Genomic DNA, 9925 nt, shown 5'->3' with positions numbered 1-9925 from the left:
GACCTATGCCCTCCCTACCTCCCCACCTATACTCTCCTCCCCACCTATCTTCTTTTCTCTCCATCTTCGGTCCGCCTCCCCCTCTCTCCCTATTTATTCCAGAACCGTCACCCCATCCCCCTCTCTGATGAAGGGTCTAGGCCCGAAACGTCAGCTTTTGTGCTCCTGAGATGCTGCTGGGCCTGCTGTGTTCATCCAGCCTCACATTTTATTATCTTGGATTCTCCAGCATCTGCAGTTCCCATTATCACAAATAGAAAAGGCATATTTCCCTGATTTGAAATGCTTAATGGTGAATATACACTGAGTCTATGTGTATGGTTTTATTTATATAATAAAGTGAGCCTAAACTTTCTGTACACATTGCATTTGTTAATTGTTGAAGGAAGTTGCGATAATAATGTATAATACCTGCAAAGTTTGGCTTGCATTGTAAGAGCTGTAAGGTTTGTCTTATAATTTTCATTTTTCAGTTTTTGTCATTTTTCAGATCAAGGACAAGGGGCTAAATCTTACATCCCAAAAACTGATGAGTTGGGATTTGGATCAGACATAAGGCACAGAATTTTATAGGGCTCTAGTCAATGTGGGTGAATACGAGGTGTGTGGCAAGGCCTATCTTGATCAGAATTGTCTCGCTCCATTTTCTATCCTTTTTCACAAGCTGTGTGGCGATTATTCTCAATAGGCAGCAGTGAGGTGCCAATTGACAGGCATTATTGATTGTTAATGCCATAACTTGCTCTGTCACATCTTACCAAACTCATCACATAAGCCAGGTGTTGTGAAACTTGACAAGGCAACCAGAGCAAGCCTCTCAGGTCAGACAACTTCCAAGGAGCAGGGAAGCCCCCGCTTCAGGTCGAAACCATAAGGAGGAACTCATAAGGGGTAGGCAGCCAAATGAAGGGTAGCACAGCACCCATCTTCTCCAGACACTTAACTTGCATTCAGCTCTCACTCACTCTGAACCTACCTTGATGCTTGTATCATTGCCTTCCATTACCTTGCCTTGTTGCTCTTTTTCCCCTAAGCCAGAGATACTGGACTCTCATTACTACTGTTTTGCAGTGCCATTTAGTGCAGACACAAAGCCAGGAAGCTTGTCATAATTGTTGGCATGCTTCAGTCAAATCAAGGGGCTTAGCCTTCACTTGGGCAGATCCACCCAGTAAGTCAAGGGCCACTTCTTACAACGGTCTGTGCCTGCTTGGGATAGTCAAAGTTAGGATCCTCGCCTTGTAAGGAGTGAGAAGCCACATGAACGGCAGCAGAGCATCCATCCTGAGTATTTCTGCTCCACTGTGGGCTGCTGTCCTTATGGAAAGACAGAAAGGCAGGTATTACAGGAGATTAAAATCGGAGACATAGGTATTACAGTCGGTATATGGATGGGGAGGTGTTTCAATCTAGTGAGTAGGCAGCATAAAGGGCATACAGGTTTCATCATGTCATGGCTTGGGACAGGCAAATGGGAAAGATGTTGCAGACAATAGTGACAGTGGTAGAGCATGAGCCTGGTGGGAAGTGGCCACAAAAGTAGAGATAGTGAGTGTTGGTGAAGAAGATGGTAGAATCTCACCTGGCAGAGTGGAGAAGGCTATTGGCATTCTTCCTACAATGCTGTGCATTCCTCCAGGCTACTGAGACTACATTAGCCCTGGTGGCAACCTTGTACCAGGCTGGAACAGTCTGATGGTCTCTACTACTGGTCTTCTGGGGAAATAGAAGGACCTCAGGACCTTGCCCATAAAGCAGGTACCAATTTTTCTCCAGTTTCCAGCAAATGTCAGCAACCACGTATGGCAGCTCCAGATGACCATGCTTGTTCGGATGCACAAAAGACTTTAAAGTATGCAGGTGGCAGGGATGCGGTGAACTCTGGGCACTTGCTGAGGAGTAGGTTATTGTGAGAACAGGGTGTGGTAGGATGAGATGGGAATCAGATGTGAGAGAGACCATAGGGACATGGTAGGTAATTAATGATGTGAGTTTAGTAGGATAGGGTGGAAAAACCTGTAAGGACTCGGTGCCAAACCCTCCAAACAAGTTGATGTAATTCAGATTTCATCTAAAAGGAAAACTCAGCCCATGGAGAGGACTTTTGTGCTGTTCAATGGTATGGGAAGAAAGGCAGACTAGTAAACATAATTGGCAGAATGTCAAATTTCAAAGTTCTGACAGTGGGATGAACTTTTGTGATTGTTTTCTGAACTTTAAAGTGGTTTGAGCTTTCCAATAGCAAGTGGCCACTGCTGGTGGCTACATTCAATGTTGTCCTGTAATATAAGTGGCCTTGTTGCGTAGTTTACATCAGGTCACCCAAAGCAGTTAAAGATTTACATCATGGTTAGTGAGGCAGGTGCCAGTGGAAGCAATAAGTTGCTACCTTTGGACTGCTAGTCACTCAGTGGTTCTCAAGATAAAGAAGGAAGGCTCCATTCTAAAAAGGGTCCTGCTGTAGCAGAGCTCAGCAGTTGGGACTCTCTGAAAATTTTGGAGTAAGTAATTGTAGCTAAATTTGGGGGTCAGGGCTCAGGAAAAGCAATGGAAACTGTGGGGATTTGGAATAAGTGTGTGATCCATTAATAATTCAAGTGCAACTGAATCTGGGGGTGAAGAAGCTCACAAGCAATATTGTTTGGTGTAGTTAAGAATGATAGGAGCTTGCACAAAACCAGGGGAAGTACCAGGTTAGTGAAGCTAATTGTTTGTGGACAAGCAGAATTTGTGCCCGTGAGTAAGCACTGGAGTAAATTTTCCAGAATCCAGAGAGTACAGTCTCAGCGATAAAAAGAACTACGAGGACATGAGTGGGCATTGATGCAGTTCTGAAGTCAGATCTTTGAAATGATGAATTGGAATCCGAAACAAAGCTTCAGGTGAGATTTTTTTGACACACAATTTCACTCAGAAATTGTCTTGACCACATTAGTTATTTGATGTGCATTTTTGGGCATTGAGCCATTGTTTGTCTGCCATCCATGTTTACTTCATGTTAATTCTGAACATTAAGATTGTACCTATTTTGTAGTTTGTTCTACTTTAGTGAAGTTTATCAGGAGTCATGATGAAGGGTGTAAACCCGAAACATTGACTTTCCTGCTCCTCTGATGCTGCCTGTCCTGCTGTGTTCCTCCAGCTCTACGCTGTACAGACTAAATTATAAACTGACAGCTTGCTGAACATATACCTTTGGGTTGATGATGAGCTCACATGCTGTCAATGAGTAATAACATTTTATTAAGAATAAACTACATACAGGAGATGGTGTCAGATCACATGGAACTGTAAGGTGTCAGAGACCTCCATGAGCAAAAGCCCAATAGTTATCATTAAAAGTTAACCCTTTATTCTATATCTCTGTCCAAATTCACTCTTCCCACACTGTTAATGCGATGAACTACTTAGTTTCCAATCAACTCCTATGTTTCTTGCTCCACTCCCCCAAGTCTCTCATATCTGCAATATACATCTCCAGTGTTTTTGGCTCTCTTGGGAGACAGTTTAGCATGTATGGGATCCCTTATGTGCTATCTCAGAACTGACATCCCAGCTTCCGTTACAGCATAAGCAGAAATCACTGAATGCCTGTGTGTAACGGTGGGAACTCAGATTGAGCTCAATTACTTGTCATGCAGGCTCATACTTAATCCAGTGTAATATTAGCATGTTGCCAGGGAGATTGATACTGCTGCAATTAAGGTAGCAGAAACCACTGTTTAAAGAAGCTTGTAGGGTCTCACACCAGTTCAGCAAACTGTCCTTAAACACATTTTACATCTATTTGAAAGTGTTCGTGGGACCTGAGATTACAGTCCCATAAGACAGCACCTCTAACGCTCCAAGATAATAAAATGTGAGGCTGGATGAACACAGCAGGCCAAGCAGCATCTCAGGAGCACAAAAGCTGACGTTTCGGGCCTAGACCCTTCATCTCTGATGTGTTCATCCAGCCTCACATTTTATTATCTTGGAATTCTCCAGCATCTGCAGTTCCCATTATCTCTCTACCTCTAACGCTCCATCCTTCACTCAGCAGTGTCGCAAAGTATAAGGCTAGCTTCGTGTGCTCAGGGCTGTGGGTAAGACTTAGAAATCACCACCTTCTGAATCAGAAGGCAGAGATCCAAGATAAGTGTCTAAAATGGAGATACACTAATGCATTGGGAAAGCCAATAGGCCAATTTTACTCAGATGACCACCCAGATTTTCTGATAATAAATGCTGAAAGATGTGCTACAGAATCGCTTGGAAATTCCAATGCATTGATTGGTGCGCTGGTAGACTCCCTAACCAGATATGCTTCACATTTATGAACAGGCGCTGGAAGACTCCCTAACCAGATATGCTTCACATTTATGAACAGGCAGAACTGGGAGTTCGGGTCAGAAAGATCGACCACCAGAGTCGAGTAAGCAAAATGGAGCAGACGGGCAATCTGATGTGATTGTCACTCCTTAAAAGATTTGGCCCTCTGGTAATTGTCTCAGTGATTTTAAAAAGGTTTTGTCTCTGCAGGGAGCAACATCTCAGTTATTAATCCATGCCAATTTGAGCATCTATATTAAAGGATATTCAGTAAGTAATTCCAGCTGCTCTACCTGGGACAGGAAAGTAGCAGTGACCGTAAATTTCTTTGTTATGGAATTGCTTATTCAGGAGGTGTCATCGTTTTGGATTGCTACAGAAGGTATGTAACTTTTTTCCATGTAATTCTGAATGATGGCTGATTAAGAACAAAAGGTTATGCTTTGCTGGCTCGCCTGCAGTCTTGGTGCAGTTTATAGTGTGCAGCTGACAGCGGGGATGTAGTCAATCAGTCCAATGGTATTCATTAAATAGAAGTGTTTCTATTCCTTACTGCACAGGTGATTGCAATGCATCTCCCTGGAATGAATAACAAATTGCTGAGGTCAATAAATGATCACTTCGTCCTCAAAGGGATGCTGATTTGTTACTTATTTCAGCAGATTGATTGATTAACTGACAAGCTGGCATTTGAAAGGATCAGGAATGTTGTCAGCCACACATAAAACACATTTTACAATTTAATTTCACCTAAAGACTTAGGTGACTGTCTAATTGGAGCTGATGGCCTATGCAATGTAAGGCGAATAAATGAACCACAGTAAATTTGCTGCAGTGTTTTGCACAATGCACATCTGGAGGAGTCTTCAGCTGGATATCATGGAGGAATGCATGCTTTCTATGATAAATAGAGAATATTAGTGTATGGTAGGCAAGATGATCCTTTCCGGTGGGATTATTGTTATGTGGTGTTGGGCAGATCTGCTGCCCACCTGACTGACCCAGCACTGAACCCGACAACTCCTGTGGCTTCGGTTTCATTTAAATGACACAGCTGGGCTCCATGCTGTTCTCTTCTGGCTGATGGGAAATTCAGAACTGGAAACAAAACAAATGATAGAAAGAAATAAATCGCATGATTCAAATGCCTGCATTAGTCTGAGGAGATAGATGACCACTCTTTTATTTTGATGGCATGATTGTACTCTGCAGTAAATCTCTCAGGTTTTCACAGTCCTCAATTTTCGAAGCAATCGATGGAGAGACGTTACAATGAGTTCAAGTTCCTCCACAAGGATGCCACGTGTGGCTGGCATGTCAGTGCTGCAAAATGTTTAATGGTCTTAATTGATTGAATAAGAACATAAAACCTTAAGAACTAGGAACAGGAGAAGACAATTCAGCCCCTGTAGTCTGCTCTGTCATTTGATACGATCATAACAGATCTCATCTCAGCCTTAACTTCACTGTCCCCCTGCCTGCTCTCCATCACCCTTTAACCCATTACTAATTAAGCATCTGTCCTACATTTATTCAATGTGCTGGTGTCTACAGATTCACGGCCTTCCAAGGAAAGTAACTTCTTGTATCTGTTTTAAATCCTCCACACCTTATCCTAAAACTATGACCTGTTGATCTAGATGGCCTCACAGGGGCAACATCATCTCTATGTCTACTTTGTCATTCCCCATTAGCATCTTCTATAGCTCAATTAGGTGTCTTGTCATCCTCTTAAACTCTATCAAGTATTGGCCTAAACTGCTCAAGCTCTTGTCATAAGGCAAACCTTTAATCTCTGGAATTACTCGAGTGAACCTTCTCTGAACTGCCTCCAGTCTTATTCAAGTAAGAGGACCCAAAACTGTACACTGTAGTCCAGATGCCATCTCACCAATGACTTGTGTAATTGCAACACTTCCCTACTTTTATACTCCATTCCTTAAGTAATTAATTCCAGAACTCTATTTGTCCTCCCTATCACCCACTATACCTGTGAATGAGACAAAAGAAATCAGCTGCACTTACCAAACATTCATTTTTTTTGAAGCATGTCAACTAATTGTCTGTTCACTGTTAAATCAAATGCACTGTCAGTCATTAATGCTGGCAGCATAGTTTCCTTAAGATTCTCAATCTTGAGCACTTAACTAATTGATTTGCATGAAATCAGCACAGTAAAGATCTCAAGTGAAGAAGAAAACACAAAAAGGGGAAAGGGAGGTGACTGTGAGTCGTCTGCATACTCCAGCTGCATTTCACACGCTCTATCTTGTAGGAATCATCCTGGAAACATATAAGATTCTTGAAGGACTTGACAGATAAATGTTGAGTGGATGTTCACACTCATGGATGAGTCTAGGATCAGAGCGCATATTCTCAGAATAAAGGACAACCAATTTAAGACAGAGATAAAGAATTTATTTTCTCAGAGAGATGTGAATCTGTTGAACTCTTTGCCACAGGGAGCTTTGGGGGCAGAGTCCTTGTGTATATTTAATACTGTGACATTGATTCTTGATCAGTATGGGAATCAAGGGTTGTGGGGAAAACACAGGAAGTTGGACATGAGCAATGTCGGATCAGCCGTGATCCTATTAAATGGAGGAGAATGAATGGCCTACTCCTATTCCTATTTCTGTTGGTCTTATGGTCTTATAACATGAACTCCACCTTTGGAACAAGAAAAGGCATGGCCAGAAAGGAGAGACCCTCTGTGGAGCCAGTCCTTGCGACTCTAAGGATGGGTATATCTGTTGAATTGATAGTAAGGTAGCTTGTCAATCTTCAGGACCTAAGGAATGCTCTAGTGTTCAGGATGATCTATCTGGATCCTGAATAGGGCTTCCACCATTAATAAAAGCAAAATACTACGGACGCTGGAAATCAAAAAGAAACAAAAAATGCTGCAGAAACTCAGCAGGTCTGGCAGCATCTCAACAATTCTGAAGAAAATTCAAATAGGGCTTAATGTTAATTCTTCTCTCCACAAATGCTGCCAGACCTGCTAAGTTTCTCCAGCATTTTCTTTTTATATTAGGAATTTCCCCTTGCATAAATATTGGCAAGATGGTTAGATATGCAACCTCTGGGACGGATATGTACAAGAATGGATCTTCAGGAATGATTGGCTGGTCAAGAACAGGTATGCGGGCAAACACACACCCTTGATCTGAGGCTATACCTCAAAAGAAGACAAATCATCTGGTCTGTAGACGGGAGAAGGCTATGAATGATCACTTCCCCAGGGACTGTTATTTGAATGGGACACTTGTGCAATATTCCAAGTTATAGACACAGAATGAAGCACTGAAGATATAGAAGGATTGATATGTAGCACCTCAGCAGGGTCTTGGATATGTAGACTTGTATGACGTCACAGGAGATTCAGGTAAATTGAGATGGAGGATGTCAGGTGGCTGGTCGAAGAACTCCAAAGACTCAAAAAAAAACTGCTCTGTAGTTTGATTCACCAAATTAAAGAATTCAATGGCATTTCACTAAAGACACACTAGGCAATGTTGCCTTGTAGATACAATGGGATATTGAGATGACTCTGCTCTGTACTCGAACAAAAGCAAAGTTGCTGGAAAAGCTCAGCAGGTCTGGCAACATCTGTGAAAGAAAAAAATAGACAAAGTGGGATGGGGCTGAGGGGAGTGTAGGTGGGTTTAGATAGGTGGATGCAGGTAGGGAGTTATTGTGGTTGGTCAGTGGCAAGCCGCGAGGGGATAGGTGAGTGGGAAGAGGGACAGGTTGAGGCTTGAGAGATTTTGAAGCTAGTGAAGCCAATACTCAGGCCATTGGGCTGTAAGCTTCCAAGACAGATTATGTTTGGCCTCACTCTGACAGTGGAGGAGGCCAAGGATGGACATGTCACCAGGGGAGTAGGAGGTGGAGTTAAAGTGGATGACAACCAGAACGTTGTGTTTGTTGGTGAGTGCAGAGCATAGGTGTTCCAAGAAGAGGTCCCTGATATAGGTTGCAGGGAAAGGTACTGGGTGTGGTGCAAGAGTTGTTGGGGAGTATGGAGCTGATGAGGGAGTCATGGAGTGAACAGTCCCTGAGGAAAAAGTGGTGGTGGAGGGGAAGGAAATATCTTTTTGGTAGTGGGGTCTAATTGTAGGTGATTGAGATGTCAGAGGATGATATATTGTATTTGGAGGTTGGAGGGGCGGTACGTGAGGACTAAGGGGACGCTATCTTACTGTTGTTGGTTAGTTGGTTACCGGAAATGAAGACAGAGGTCCAGGAAGGGGAGGAAGGTGTCAGAAATGGTCAAGTGAATTTGAGGGCATGGTAAAAGGTGTTGGCACAAAGCAGCACTGAGACACTCATCAATATTAGCAGAGGAAGAGGTGAGAGACGGTGCCAGTGTAGGTGCTGAAGAGGAACTCTTCCACGAATCCTACAAAAAGGCAGGCATAGCTCGGGCCCATACAGGTGCCCATGGCCATCCCTTTGGTTTGTAGGAAGTGGGAGGAGCCAAAGGAAAAACCAAAGAGGGTGAGGGCCAGTTCTGCTGAGCGAATGAGAATGTTTGTGGAGGGGTCTGGGTGGGCCTAAGGGAGAATATCTCTTTAGATGAAAGGAATGGGGCATCCAGGTGTGGCTCATGTTGAACAACATTGGAGTGTTCTCTTGGACTATGAGACAAAGATACAGCATAGTCAGTGTAGTCAACAAGAGGTGATGCAGTTTTCACCCTGTGATGTGCTATAAGAGCATGGCAAGATTGACGACAGGCACCTCCACCAGATTATCAGCAATGGTGGCATCTTCCTTCTCAAGCACTCTGCCTTCAAAGAGCCAGTGAGATGCCAGGTCTAACATGGTATCATGTGGCTGCCATCTCGATTATAAAAAAAAGTAAATTATAGTCTTCTGGTGTAGTGGAATAAAGAAAGTTCGTGGCAAGATAAGCTTCTCCATTCAGTAAGTAAAATCGTTGGCATGCATCTGCCTCTTGACTTTCACCGAAATATGTTCTGTATCTCATAGCCGAACATTAAAACGTTGAAGAAGGTGAAGTTTAAGCTAGAATATAGTATTGAAAAAATTGTTAAGCTGTCCCCACTACATAGTACAAAATGAGTCTTCTTGTCACTACCAAAATTACCTCACTACCAGATATCAGTCAGGGATTTATAACTTCTTCCAGAACAGAAGGAATCTTCATCAACATCTATAGCTTGAACAGAAATAGATTGTTGTGATCCATTTTCACTATTTTGTCTTGCTACACATGCTGTTCTTTTGCTTCTGCAAATGAGTTTGAAATTATCCTTTTCACTAAAGGCATGACATGCTGCATTACAGACCGGGCAGTTTTCTATGGGGGTATTTTCCACCACATGACAAACAAAGAACAACAGCGGTAACAATTCAATTTTCCCATTGCTTCTGATTTGTAAATGGCCCGGCAGGTTTCTGGTTAACAAACTAGACAGACTCAGCTCTGCATTCTCAATGCGATGCTGTAGGCTGTTTAAAAGGCTAAGTGTGCATAATGAGGCTTGGCAGACAGCCCAGATATCCATTAGAGTGCTAAAGTACCTGAGGAGCAGGTAAACATTACTTTATTGACAGCTCTCTCTCTCTCTCTGATCTCGTTTGT

The sequence above is a fragment of the Stegostoma tigrinum genome, chromosome 6 (assembly GCF_030684315.1).
Source record: "Stegostoma tigrinum isolate sSteTig4 chromosome 6, sSteTig4.hap1, whole genome shotgun sequence".
Taxonomy (NCBI): Eukaryota; Metazoa; Chordata; class Chondrichthyes; order Orectolobiformes; family Stegostomatidae; genus Stegostoma; species Stegostoma tigrinum.
This window is presented reverse-complemented; position numbering follows the sequence as displayed.